The sequence below is a fragment of the Callithrix jacchus genome, chromosome 15 (genome assembly GCF_049354715.1).
Source record: "Callithrix jacchus isolate 240 chromosome 15, calJac240_pri, whole genome shotgun sequence".
Taxonomy (NCBI): Eukaryota; Metazoa; Chordata; class Mammalia; order Primates; family Cebidae; genus Callithrix; species Callithrix jacchus.
In genome coordinates, this window is record NC_133516.1 from 50972345 (window position 1) to 50987868 (window position 15524).

Below are 15524 nucleotides of genomic sequence, written 5' to 3' on the forward strand. Positions count from 1 at the left end.
AGACCCCATTTAAAAGTCGCCAACTACAAAGACCACAGAAAGATAAATCCACAAAGATGGGAAGAAACCAGCATAAAAAGGATGAAAACACCCAAAAACAGAATGCCTCTCCTCCGTCAAGGGATCCCTTCTCACCAGCAAGGGAACAAGGCTGCATGGAGAATGAGTCTGATGAATTGACAGAAACAGGCTTCAGAAGGTGGGTAATAAGAAATTTCTCTAGCTCAAAGAACATGTTCTAACCCAATGCAAAGAAACTAAGAACCTTGAAAAAAGGTTTGATGAAATGCTAATGAGAATAAACCAGCTTAGAGAGGAGTATAAATGAATTGACGGAGCTGAAAAACACAACACGAGAACTTCACGAAGCATACACAAGTTTCAAAAGCTGAATTGACCAAGTAGAAGAAAGGATGTCAGAGATTGAAGATCAACTCAATGAAATAAAACAAGAAGGCAAGAGTAGAGAAAAAAGAATAAAAAGAAATGAACAAAGCCTCCAAGAAATATAAGATTATGTGAAAAGACCTAATCTACATTTGATAGATATATTGGAATGTGATGGAGAGAATGAATCCAAGCTGGAAAATACTCTTCAGGATATTGTCCAGGAGAACTTCCCCAACCTAGTAAGGCAGGCCAACATGTAAGTACAGGAAATACAGAGAACACCACAAAGATACTCCTCAAGAAGAGCAACTCCAAAGCACATAATTGTCAGGGTTGAAATGAAAGAAAAAATGCTAAGGGAAGCCAGGTTGGGTCACCCACAAAGGGAAGCACATCAGACTCACAGCGGATCTCTCAGCAGAAACCCTACAAGCCAGAAGAGAGTGGGGGCCAATATTCAACATCCTTAAAGAAAAGAACTTTCAACCTAGAATTTCATATCTGGCCAAACTAAGTATCATAAGTGAAGGAGAAATAAAATCCTTTATGAACAAGCAATTGCTCAGAGATTTTATCACCACTAAGCCTGCTTTACAAGAACTCATGAAAGAAGCACTAAACATAGAAAGGAACAAGTACCAGCCACTCCAAAAACATACCAAATGGTAAAGAGCATTGAGACAATGAAGAAACTGCATCAACTAATGGGCAAAACAACCAGCTAGCATCAAAATGGCAGGATCAAATTCACACATAACAATATTAGCCTTAAATGTAAATGGGCTAAATGCCCCAGTTAAAAGACACAGACTGGCAAGTTGGATAAAAAGTCAAAACCCATCAGTGTGCCGTAACCAGGAAACCCATCTTACATGGTAGGATATACATAGGCTCAAAATAAAGGGATGGAGGAAGATTTACAAAGCAAATGGACAGAAAAAAAAAAAAAAGCAGGAGTTGCCATCCTAGTTTCTGATAAAATAGACTTTAAAGCAACAATGATCCAAAGAGACAAAAAGGACATTACATAATGGTAAAAGGATCAATGCAGCAAGAAGAGCTAATGATCCTAAATATATACACACCCAAATACAGGAGCACCCAGATACATAAAGCAAGTTCTTAATAACTTACAAAGAGACTCAGACTCCCACACATTGATAGTGGGAGATTTTAACACTCCACTGTCAGTATTGGACAGATCAACGAGACAGAAAATTAACAAGGATATCCAGGACTTGAACTCAGACCTGGACCAAGTAAACCCAATAGACATTTACAGAACTCTCCACCCCAAATCCACAGAATATATATTCTTCTCAGCACCACACCTACTCTAAAATTGACCATATAATTGGAAGTAAATTGGTCCTCAGCAAATGCAAAAGAGCAGAAATGATGACAAACAGTCGCTCAGACCACCGTGCAATCAAGTTAGAACTCAGAACTGAGAAACTAACTCAGAACCGCACAGCTTCATGGAAACTGAACAACTGGCTCTTGAATGTTGACTGGAAAAATAATGAAATGAAGGCAGAAATAAAGATGTTCTTTGAAACCAATGAGATCAAAGACACAACATACCAGAAACTCTGGGGCACATTTAAAGCAGTGTCTAAAGGAAAATACATAGCAATAAATGCCCACATGAGAAGCAAGGAAAGATCTAAAATCGGCACCCTATTGTCAATATTGAAAGAGCTAGAGGAGCAAGATCAAAACAACTCAAAAGCTAGCAGAAGACAAGAAATAACTAAGATCACAGCAGAACTGAAGGAGATAGAGACACAAAAAAATCCTTCAAAAAATCAATAAATCCAGGAGCTGGTTTTTTGAAAAGATCAACAAAATAGATCACTAGCCAGATTAAAGAAAAGAAAAGAGAGAATCAAATAGATGCAATAAAAACGATAAAGGGGATATCACCACAGATTCCACAGAAATACAAACCATCATCAGAGATTACTACAAACAACTCTATGCACATAAACCAATAAACCTGGAAGAAATGGATACATTTCTGGACATCTGTGCCCTCCCAAGCCTAAACCAGGAAGAAGTCAAAACCCTGAATAGACCAATAACAAGGGCTGAAGTTGAGGCAGCAATTAATAGCCTACCAACCAAAAAAAGCCTAGGTCCAGATGGGTTCACAGCCAAATTCTACCAGATATACAAAGAGGAGCTGGTATCACTCCTTCTGAAACTATTCCAAACAATCCAAAAAGAGGGAATCCTTCCCAAATCATTTTATGAGACCAACATCATCCTGATACCAAAACCCGGCAGAGACTCAACATGAAAAGAAAACTTCAGGCAATATCCATGATGAACACAGATGCAAATATCTTCAATAAAATACTGGCAAACTGATTGCAATGGCACATCAAAAAGCTTATCTGCCATGATCAAGTAGGCTTCATCCCAGGGATGCAAGCCTGGTTCAACATATGCAAGTCTATAAACGTAATTCACCACATAAATAGAACCAAAGACAAATACCACATGATTATCTCAATAGATGAAGAGAAGGCCTTTGACAAAATTCAACAGCCCTTTGTGCTAAAAACTCTCAATAAACTAGGTATTGACTGAACGCATCTCAAAATAATAAAAGCTATTTATGACCACCCAAAGCCAATATTGTACTCAATGGGCAAAAACTGGAAGCATTCCCTTTGAAATATGGTACTAGACAAGGATGTTCTCTCTCACCACTCCTATTCAATATAGTATTGGAAGTTCTAGCCAGAGCAATCAGGCAAGAAAAAGAAATAAAGTGCATTCAATTAGGAAAGAAGGAAGTCAAATTGTTTCTATTTGAAGATGACATGATTGTATGTTTAGAAGACCCCATCATCTCAGCCCAAAATCTCCTTAAACTGATAAGCAACTTCAGCAAAGTACCAGGATACAAAATCAATGTGCAAAAATCACAAGCATTCCTATACACCAATAACAGACTTAAAGAGAGCCAAATCAAGAACGAACTGCCATTCTCAATTGCTACAAAGAGAATAAAATACCTAGGAATACAGCTAAGAAAGGATGTAAAGGACCTCTTCAAGGAGAACTACAAAGCACTACTCAATGAAATAAGAGAGGACACAAACAGATGGAGAAACTTTCCGTGCTCGTGGTTAGGAATAAACAGCATTGTGAAAATGGCCATACTGCCCAAAGTAATTTATAGATTCAACACTGTCCCCTTCAAACTACCAATGACCTTCTTCACAGATCTGGAAAAAGCCACCTTAAACTTCATATGAAATCAAAAGAGAGCTCACATAGCCAAGCCCATTCTAAGCAAAAAGAACAAAGCTGGAGGCATTACACTACCTGACTTCAAACTATACTACAAGGCTACAGTAATCAAAACAGCATGGTACTGGTACCAAAACAGAGATATAGACCAATGGAACAGAACAGAGGCCTTGGAGGCAACGCCACACATCTACAACCATCTGATCTTTGACAAACCTGACAAAAGCAAGCAATGGGGAAAGAATTCCCTGTTTAATAAATGGTGTTGGGAAAACTGACTAGCCATGTGCTGAAAGCAGAAACTGGACCCATTCCTGACACCTTACACTAAAATTAACTCCAGATGGATTAAAGACTTAAACATAAGACCTGGCACCATAAAAACCCTAGAAGAAAGCCTAGGCAAAATCATTCAGGACATAGGCATAGGCAAGGACTTCATGACTAAAACACCAAAAGCATTGGCAATGAAAGTCAAAATAGACACATGGGATCTAATTAAACTCCAGAGCTTCTGTACAGCAAAAGAAACAATCATTAGAGTGAACTGGCAACCAACAGAATGGGAAAAAATTTTTGCAATCTACCCATCTGACAAAGGGCTAATATCCAGAATCTGCAAAGAACTAAAACATATTTCTAATAAAACAAACAAACCCATTCAAAAGTGGTTGAAGGACATGAACAGACACTTTTCAAAAGAAGACATACATTAGGCCAACAAACATATGATAAAATGCTCATCATCAGGGGTCATTAGAGAAATGAAAATCAAAACTTCACTGAGATACCATCTCATGCCAGTTAGAATGGCGATCACTAAAAAATCCGGAGACAGATGCTGGAGAGGATGTGGAGAAATAGGAACACTTTTACACTGTGGGTGGGAGGGTGAATTAGTTCAACCACTGTGGAAGACAGTGTGGCGATTCCTCAAGGACCTAGAAATAGAAATTCCATTTGACTCAGCAATCCCATTACTGGGTATATATCCAAAGGATCATAAATTGTTCTATTATAAGGAAACATGCACACGAATGTTCACTGCGGCATTGTTTATAATAGCAAAGACTTGGAACCAACCCAAATGACCATCGATGATAGACTGGACAGAGTATACACCATGGACTACTATGCAGCCATAAAAATGATGAGTTCATGTTCTTTGTAGGGACATGGATGAATCTGGAAACCATCATTCTCAGCAAACTGACACAAGAACAGAAAATCAAACACCACATGTTCTCACTCACAGGCAGGTGTTGAACAATGAGAACACACGGACACAGGGAGGGGAGCATCACACACTGAGGTCTGTAGAGGGGAACTAAGGGAGGGACAGCAGAGGGTGGGGGTTTGGGAGGGATAACATGGGCAGAGATGCCAGATATAGGTGATAAGGAGGAAGGCAACAAACCACATTGCCATTATGTACCTATGCGACAATCCTGCATGTTCTTCACATGTACCCCAAAACCTAAAACGCAATGAAATATATAAAAAAAAAAACTATCATTAGAGTCAACCAGCAACCAACAGAATGGGAAAAAATTTTTGCAATCTACCCATCTGACAAAGGGCTAATATTTAGGATCTACAAAGAACTTAAACAAATTTACAAGAAAATAACAACCCCATCAAAAAGTGGGCAAAGGATATAAACAAACACTTTCCAAAAGAGGACATTTATGCAGCCAACAAACATATGAAAGAAAAGCTCATCATCACTGGTCATTAGAGAAATGCAGATTGAAACCACATTGAGATACCACCTCATACCAGTTAGAATGGTGGTCATTAAAAAATCTGGAGACTAGAGATGCTGGAGAGGATGTATGGAAATGGGAATGCTTTTACACTGTTGGTGGGAGTGTAAATTAGTTCAACCATTGTGGAAGACAGTGTGGTAATTCCTCAAGGATCTAGAAATAGAAATACCATTTGACCCAGCAATGCCATTACAGGGTATATACCCTAAGGATTATAAATCATTCTATTATAAAGGCACATGCATACGTATATTTATTGTGGCAATGTTCACAATAGCAAAGGCTTGGAACTAACCCAAATGCCTATCAATGATAGACTGGATAAAGAAAATGTGTCACATATACACCTTGGAATACTATGCAGCCATAAAAAGGATGAGTTCATGCCCTTTGCAGGGTCATGGATGAAGCTGGAAACCATTTTTCTCAGCAAACTGACACAAAAACAGAAAACCAAACACTGCATGTTCTCACTCATAAGTGGGAGCTGAACGATGATAACACATGGACACAGGGAGGGGAACATCATACAACAGGGCCTGTTGTGGGGAGGGGGCTGGGGTAGGAATAGCAGAGGAGTGGGGGCTAGGGGAGGGACAGCATTAGGAGAAATACCTAATGTAGATGATGGGGTGATGGATGGATGCAGCCAACCACCATGGCATGTGTATACCTATGTAACAAGCCTGCACGTTCTGCGCATGTGCCCTAGAACTTAAAGTATGATACAAAAAAAAAATTTTTAATTGCAGTAAGATATGTATTACATTAAATTTGCCATTTTAACAATTTTTAAGCATATAATTCTGGGCATTAATTACACTCACAATATAATCCAACCATCACCACCATCTTTTTCCAAAACTTTTTCATCACCCCAGAGCAGTAATTCCCTATTCTCCCTCTTCTCTGAGTCCCAGTAACCTCTAACCTACTTTCTGTCTTCATGAATTTTTCTTTTTTCCTTTGGAGACAGGGTTTTGTGCTGTTGTCCAGCTTGGCATGCAGTGGCACAAGTATAGCTCACTGCAGCCTTGACTTCCTGGACTCAAGTGATCCTCCCACCTCAACCTCTCAAGTAGCTGAGGCTACAGGAATGTGCCATCATGCCTGGCTAATTTTAAAAAATTTTTTGCAAAGATGAGATCTCTGCATGTTGCCCAGAGTTGTCTTGAAATCCTGCACTGAAGCAATCCTTTCTCCTCAGCCTCCCAAAGTGCTACTATTAAAGTGTTTGCCACCATGCCTGGGAGAATCTGCCTATTTTAGATGTCTCATGTAAGCGAATCCTATAGCATTTGTTTTTCCGTATTTGTCTTATTTCATTCTGCAAAACATTTTCAAGTTTCACCTATGCTGCAGCATTTTTAAGTAGAGAAGTGATTTAGAGCCAGCAACATCCCAGAAAGACAGTGTTAGAAGGTGCATATGGGTGAGGTGTTGAGTATCTCATTCCAGTTGCTTCGGCACCTTGCTGGCTTGTTTAGTATTGTGGAGAGCCTTTATTACTTCAGGGGCTGGAAACCTAAACATATTACAAGTGTGTCACCAAATTTTGATCAATATCTACAACTTACCCTATGACTGAGGGCATGCATGGTTTATAGTGAAACCCGTTGGATGTTGATATCTGATATAATGGCATGGCAAAACATGGGATACAATTGCTGGGAGAAAGGAGAGGAGTCACAAACATCAACTTGGAAAACAAGCCAAGAGCGGGTAATTGTGGCTGCTTTTAGAGGTGAGCATCATTGTGCTGCAGCAGTGGCCACATGGTAATTATTTCTGGTTTGTAAATACTGTTTAGTGGCTGCCAAAAATGCTAGAATTGGAGAGCATGCCACATATACAAAAAGTTTAAGAACATATATATTGGCCGGGTGCGGTGGCTCACGCCTGTAATCCCAGCACTTTGGGAGACTGAGGCAGGCAGATTACGAGGTCAAGAGATCAAGACCAGCCTGGCCAACATGGCGAAACCCTGTTGCTACTAAAAATGTGAAAATTAGCTGGGCATGGTGGGGTGGGCCTGTAGTCCCAGCTACTCGGGAGGGAGGCCGAGGTAGGAGAATCACTTGAACCCAGGGAGCACCAGGGGACAGAGCGAGACTCCACCTCAAAAAAAAAAAAAAAAAAAAAAAAAGGACAAAGAACAAATATACCTAGATTCATAACATGCTCACATTTAATTTATAAAAAGTCAACTCTACATGCTAGAGAGAGCCAGAAAAAGAGAAAGAAAATAACCAAGTTGTGCAAGTGATCCTGGTTGCCATTTCACTCAACGAGCTTATGTCTCAGAGTTGGTGTGATCTGAGAAATACACATGGATTTTCATAATTTCCATTGTGTGATGTTGCACAAGAGCATGAGTCTAGGGTTTAAAAATACGTACCTTTCATACAACATGGTCACGAAAGAGAATCTACTACTTCATCTAGGCTCAAATAAAGAAGAATCAGTGTATTCCAAAGTCAGTTGTATTGGACTTACTAAAAGAGGGCATATCACTTTTTAATGCAGAACATCTCTAATAAATTTTGTGGCACAATTTTGACCAGACCTTAGGGACTGCCTTTAGCACCTAACTGCTCCTCTGATTCTAGATTTGTCTTCATTGTAGAAGACAACGGAAAAGCAACAGCATCCTTCAAGTTTTCCTGTATATCATCTGCAGTGCTACTGAAATTTAGGAGTTGCAAATAGGAGAAACCAACTAAAGCTAGCTGAAGCTTATAGAAAAGATATTGGTTGGGGGTATTTTATAAAAATCTGTTTTTGTACATATAGGTGCAAGGATGCAAAGGAAGCAATGGATGCCTTCTAAGAAGATGGTAGACTTTCCTTTAAGTGAGCCTCAAGCTGCAATTGCATATGAATCACCTGTTGACCTTGTTAAACAATCACATCATTATTCAATAGATCTGGGATTGAGTATCATGTAACAAGCCCCCAGGTGTTAACAAGCCATGGCAGGTCAGTGACACCACTGACCCTGATAGCAATTTGCAAAAGTAGTGAGATTCATATGCTGCTATTTTGTTACCACCCAGTCTCTGAAGCTTTCACTTCCCAATTTCAGATTTCCAAGAAGGGACCTGATGCCCTAGCCTGGGTCAGGCATCTGCCACTCCTAGATCCATCCATGACATCCAGGGGTGTCAGGTTATGAAAGAGCAAAATCACCACCACCAGCACTAGCATGTAATGAATGCGAACCACTGGTCCGTCCATGTGCTATGCATCTCATACATACTACCTCCTTTAATCTGCAAGTCAACCCTTTAAAGAAAGGGCAGAAAACTGCAGTTTAGAGAAGCCCAGTGGTTAATGAGTGAAAGAGCTGGGCTTTGGCAACACAGCCTGATTCTAGAGCTCCTGAGCTCTACCAACTTCAAGATTTGGCCAGGAGAGTAGGGTCCCTTGGGTTTGTGGGAGGCTAAGAGGAAGAGGAATCATTGTCACCTGGGCAGTTGGCCCCTAGATTTACTATATAGCCACTTCATTAGTATTTGTGAACAAATAAAGGTAGGGACAAGTTAGATTACTGAAATTTTATGGCTTCCCCAATAAATAATACCCCTCTTTCCACCCAAGTTCAGAAAAAGGACACAGATGTCACGTAGGAGTCTGAAGTAGATATAGCGTGAAAAGCAGACAAAAGCAAGGTCTGTGGGACAGTTTAGAAGCTGGCTCCTTGCTAGCATGCCCTGTGCCTTGCCTATACTCGAGACCTGCTGAGTCAGGATCTCCACGTTCCCAGGGACCCCAGGTGAAGCGTTAGGATTCACCAACATTACCTGGAATTTCACAAGGAGCTCTAGACGATGGCAGGGCTCTCTCAGCATTCTTGCTGGCAGAAACCACCAAGCTCAGTTTACTGCAGGGCTGGGGAGCTGACCAAAACACGCCCTCTCTGCAACTAAACAGATTGAAAGAGGCGGAAGAGGATTGTCTGATGACGGGAAGGGGCGGGGAGAGGCCAGAGTGAGCTCTGCTGTTCTCATGCCTCATGGTGCATATTATTATAGTATCACCTAGGAACCAAAATAATAATAATAAATCAACAATTGCATTCACCCTCAGATATTATTATTATTTATTATTTTGAGACAGGGTCTCACTCTGTTGCTCAAGCTGAAGTGCAGTGGCACAATCATGGCTCACTGCAGCCTTGACCTCCTGGTCTCAAGCTATCCTTCCACCTCAGCCTCTGGAGTAGCTGGGACTACAGGCATGCACCACCATGCCAGGCTAATTTTTTTTTTTTCCCCAGAGATAGGGTTTCTTCCATGTTGCCCAGGCTGGTCTCAAAGTTCTGCCCTCAAGCAATCCTCCCTCCTTGGCTTCCTAAAATGCTGGGAGTTCAGGTGTGAGCCACCACACCTGGCCTGGATATTCGTATTTAGTTGGCACATTGTAGGGGTGGGCCAATTACAATATGTCTTTTTAAAAAACCTTATTAGATGGATATAACACACTGGTCTAGCTTTAGTCCCTCTGTGGAGATGGAAGAAGTGGGAACTGAGTGTTCCCTTTTTTCTTTTTCTTTCTTTTTTGTTTTTTTAGTGTTCTTTTTAACAATTACTCTCCCACTTCAATGTGGTGTCAGGGAAAGGTATCAGAGTTCAGAGCAGGGCTTCTCAGGCTTTAATGCACCTAGGCATCAGCTGAGGATCCTGTGCAGGCATAGATTGTGATTTACTCCTGGCTGGGGAATGGAACACTGCCTTTCTAAGCAGCTCCTGGGAGTGATCATCTCAGGTGATCCTCCCACCTTGGCCTCCCAAAGTGCTGGGATTATAGGCATGAGACACTGTGCCCGGCCCATGCCTAAACTTTTTAAACTAGAGAAGGAAAACTGATCTTCATTAGTTAGATGTCTGGATAATGCAGACTGACCACTGTGTTAAAACATAGAACATGGTGAAAAGCACTATTATATATGGTTCGTTGATAGCTCCACCTCGGTAATTTAGCTAAGCCTTAATTAAGATACTCTGTTAACCACAAAGGCGGGAGTTGGTGTCAGGTCAAAAATCAGACCCAACTATGACTCTGTGGTTGATGGTTCAGAGAATGCTTGACAACAAAGTGAACTGAGAATGCAGTATGACAATGTCTAACATTTAATTCAGGGAAAATGTCATCGCCAGCACAGCTTAGCATTAACTGGGCATTTAAAATTTTTATTTGCTCACCTGGCAAATCTAAATACAGCACTGGTAAAATTACACCCTGGGATAGAAAAACTGTAGCCTAAGTCACTTGAGGAAAGAGAGGTATGTGTGAGAAAGAAGGGGGAAAGAATGAGCTTTACAATCATTCCGATCTGGTTGATTTCTGACCCGCTACTTTATCATGTGACCTTGGGCAGTGTGTCTGATCTGTTCCTCCAGGTTTCCTTTCTCCCTCCCATCTGTAAAACTGGCATCTGTTTTACAGATGGGAGAAAGATGTCTTCTCTGGTTATTTAAGATGAACTGTTAATGCAATGTAGTTCTGAGTCATATTGCAGTCTGAAGCAAAAGGAAAAGTAATACTGAGCTTGTATTTATATAAAATTTTGGCTTTTTCAATTTTATTTTTTTTATTTATTTTTGAAACAAGGTCTGGCTCTATCACCCAGGCTGGAGTTCAGTGGCACAATCTCAGCTCACTGCAGCTTCAGCCTCCCAGGCTCAAGTGACCCTCCCACCAGCATCCTGAATTGCTGGGATCACAGGTGCACATCAGCACGCCCAGCTAAATTTTGTATTTTTTTGGTAGACACAGGGTTTCACCATGTTGCCCAGGCTGGTCTCAAATTCCTAGACTCAAGCAATCCACTCACCTCAGCCTCCCAAAGTGCTGGGATTATAGGTGTGAGCTACTGTGCCGGGTTGACATTTTTTTTTAAATCATGGTAAAATATTGCATGAAGTTTGATATTTTTCAAAAGACTGCATTGAAATATTATTTATCTTGTCAATCAGGGTTTTGGGTGCACTCTTTTTTTTTTTTAAATTTTTTATTGGATTTTAGGTTTTGGGGTACATGAGCAGAGCATGCAAGACAGTTGCGTAGGTACACACATGGCAGTGTGCTTTGCTTTCCTTCTCCCCTTCACCCACATTTGGCATTTCTCCCCAGGCTATCCCTCCCCACCACCCCCTCCCACTGGCCCTCCCCTTTTCCCCCCAATAGACCCCAGTGTTTAGTATTCCCCTTTCTGTGTCCATGTGTTCTCATTTTTCATCACCCGCCTATAAGTGAGAATATGCGGTGTTTCATTTTCTGTTCTTGTGTCAATTTCCACGTGAGCAGGTACCTCACTCATTTAACCCAAGCCTGGCCTTGGCACTCAATCTCTGTTAAATATTAATATTTCATGTTTGTTTTAAATTTAATATTTAAACAATGTTAAATGTTATTTATCCTCTTATGTGCCACTTCCTTGAGTATCCCATTAGAAACAATAATGACAACAAACATTTATAAGGGCTCACTTTGTCCCAGGCACTGTGCTAAGCCCCAGGAAGAACATCATTTTATTGAATCCTTAACATTCTATGAGATTGCTACAATTATTTCCATTTTATAAAAAGTGATATTTTTAAAAAAGTTAAACTACTTCCTTGAGAAGACAAAGCTAGTAGGTGGAGTTGTTGGGCATTAGAAATTAAGTTTTGTTTGTTTGTTTTCTGCAGGGCGACTGAAACTTGTTTGTCCACCTGGTGGGACTCTGCAAATCCTGCCTACAATAACCCAGGCAAACCTCTAGGTGTCCTCATTGACCAAGCTCCAGAATTGCAGGCCAGAGAAAACTATTTTTAGAAAAGGTTTTCTCAAATAGTTGTGTGACATGGGAGTGCACACTTATGAAAAATATAGCAGTGTCAAGTGTCTGTGTGAGCTGGTGGTAATAACTCCAAAGTAAAATAAATCTGCTAGCGTATGTGATTTTCTCTATGAATATTCAGTGCCTTGGCTACAGGTTGATCGCTGGATTTTGATACAGTTCTAAAGGACTGAGCTTTTGATTGGCTGCAAATAGAATTGACGGTTAGATGGATTCTTGACCAATTTTATGTAGATGTGATGGAACCCAAATGTTGGTTTTGAAAGTCCTTAAAAATGTGTCCGTTTCACCAAAATTATAACAGATTTCTAAATAAATAAAAAAAGAAAGAAAAGGTTTTCTCAGGTGTGTTCTTCCAGGGGAGTTTCTGTACATTCTGTGCGTGCTTTGGTCTGCTTTAGAACAGACCAAACGGGGCCTGTTCTAGAATGTTCTCAGTCTGAAGAAAGGCTCTGGGTTTGAGCAGGGCCAGCTTCTCTGTGGATGGGAAGGATAAGACACCCATTTGCTCAGCCTACAATCTCCAAGGGTTTTTCAAACATCTATTATAGTCCTCCTTGCTCCTGAGCAGGGGCCTGGCAAGCAGGTTTTCCAGGTGTCTTGTATCTATAGGACATGTCCTGTTTTAATGATTTTGTTTGGTGTCCTGTATGAATTTTTTTCCAGGATGCCTTAAATGTCCTATATTCAGCTTTTAAAAATAAATTACAAAAATTTGGTGGTTAGAGCTATTTTTCCAATTTAACTGGCCTTCTGTATTTGCATTTGCTACATCTGACCATCTTTCTGGTTGACTTGTTTACATTCGTATTAACATAGTAAAGGTTGGTTCCTGTCTTTGAGTTAGAAGCAGGACTGTCCTAATCCTGACCTTGCAGAAGGGCTGTAGCTGAAGTGTTAGAAAAATGCCTTAATCAGTTTGATTCCTCAGGTTAGACCTGTGTGCAATCTCCCCGCACAATAGACTTCAGAGTGGAGCAAATATGCACTTTACAAAGTTTCCGTCTTATACATTTATGACTTGGAATCCACGTCTGGGTGCCTTCTAGCTATGTAACTTGGGCAAACTACTTAACCTTCCTGAGCTTCTGCTTGGAATCAATCATTACAAATTTGCTGTGAGGATTAAATAAGAAAAAAGTGGACAGGCACAGTGGCTCACACCTGTAATCCCAGCACTTTGGGAGGCCGAGGCTGGAAGATAACTTGAGGTCAGGTGTTGGAGACCAAACTGGTCAACATGATTAGATACCGTCTCTACTAAAAATACAAAAATTAGCTGGGTGCTGTGGTGCATGCCTGTAATCCCAGCTACTCAGGAGGCCGAGGCAGGAGAATCACTTGAACCTGGGAGATAGAGGTTACAGAGAGCCAAGATTGCACCACTGCACTCCAGCCTGGGCAACAGAACAAGTTCCATCTCAAAAAAGAAATAAACAAATAAAAATAAAAATAAAAATAAATAAATAAATAAGTGGATATTTATTTAAATATTTATTAAGTAATAAATAAATAAGGAAAAAGTGTTCCTGGGACCGACAACAGTGCCCGAGACATGAATCAGCCCTCAACAATGATGAGTTAGTTTAGTGTTGTCATTTCAGTGGCTGAACTAAGGCAGTGCAAATCCTCGAAACACTAGCTTAATATTCAACATCACTTTCTGCCTTTTCTCCCTCAGGAAATACTTTATATTATGAAATACCTTCTAGAGACTTGATGTTATGCTGAGCTGATTACATGCATTATCTTGTTCATCCCACACAATGTCTTTGTGAGACATGCACTAGAGAGGAAACTGAGGCCCAGGGAGGTCAGAAAACTTCCCATAGTTCATATAATCAGCCAGTGGCAAGGCCAGGAAACATTCCAAACCCAGCAGTCTGTCTCCAGGTCTGCATGACTTCAAAGTCTATACATTTAACCACTACTTTATAAAGATGGGGATGTCTGCATAGATACCCACTATCAGATCCCTGAAAGGCTTCTTCCACTGTAATTGAAGGGCTGCTGGAAATGCCCTTCCCAGTTTTGGGCTGTCAGTATTCTTGATGAGACCTTTCTCATCATGGCTTTCCAATTCTTAATCTTTCTTTTTTCTTTTTAGAGACAGGGTTTGACTTTGTCACCAAGGCTGGAGTGCAGTGGTGTGACCATAGTTCATAGTAACCTTGAACCCCTGGGCTCTAGTGATCCTCCCATCTCAGCCTCCAGAGTAGTTTGGACTACAAGGGTATGCCACCACACCCAACTCCTTTTTATCATTTTGTAGAGACAGGATCTTACTATAGTGCCCAGGCTGATCTCAAACTCCTGGCCTCAAGTGATCTTCCTGCCTTGGCCTCCTCCCAAAGTGTTGGAATTACAGGCTTGGGCCACTGTACCCAGCCCTTATCTTCTTATGAAGCCATTTTCTTCTGAAAATGAAGAGGACCAAATAGAGAATGGTTTCTCTGGTGAAGTTATATGTATGCGTTGGGAAGAAGAGGCCAGCTGCTATGATGCTCGTCTAGGTCACTACAACTCATGTCTTCTAAGTACACTCCTCAAACACCACTGCTCCTTTCCTCCAGTCTGCACATAGCCCAGTCAGTGTTAATTGGCCCTGCATCAGGAATATTTTCAAGCCACGCCCTGATCAGGAGTGTTGCAATTGCATAGCTTGAAAACCCACCAGCTGCAGGCTGCCCTACGTTGTTTTTTCCCCACCTAGTTATTTTCACCTTGCTGATCTGATTCCCAACCTTCCCTTTGACTCTCCCTCTTTCTACCTCCCCGGGGCTACTTTGGTTGCTTGTTTCCTTCCCTTTTCATTTTCATTGATTTCCATTTCAGGGAGGTGGTTGTTTGGCTTTTTTCTTTTTGAGATGGGGTTTTGCTCTGTTGCTCAGGCTGGGGTGCAGTGGCATGATCATAGCTTACTGCACCCCTGACCTCTTAGGCTTAAATGATCTCCCACTTCAGCCTCCCAAGTAGCTGAAACTACAGGTGTGCACCATCATGCCTGGCTAATTTTTTATTTTTTTGCATAGATGGGGGTCTCACTATGTTGCCCAGTTGGGCTCAAACTTCTGGGCTCAAGAGATTCTCCTGCCTTGGCTTCCCCAAGTGCTGGGATTACAGGCATGAGCCACAGCACCTGCAGAGCAATCTTTTTTTAATGTCATGGTTTAATAAAGAGCATGAGATGTGGAGTCAAACAGACAAACGTTTGAGTTTCAGCTTTACCACTTTCTTACTGTTTGGCCATGTAAACA

General features: G+C 41.0%; 1 protein-coding gene across 2 annotated transcripts in view; it reads right to left on the minus strand.

The window, feature by feature from the left end:
• The window catches only part of LMOD3 (leiomodin 3), a 59644-nt gene extending 50276 nt beyond the window's left edge, over positions 1–9368 (minus strand). For both annotated transcript variants that reach the window (XM_008981996.5, XM_017965027.4), the window contains exon 1: positions 9227–9368. The gene's annotated coding sequence lies outside the window, so the exon portion shown is untranslated. The remainder of the gene's footprint in view (positions 1–9226) is intronic.
• Positions 9369–15524: the final 6156 nt, after the last annotated feature.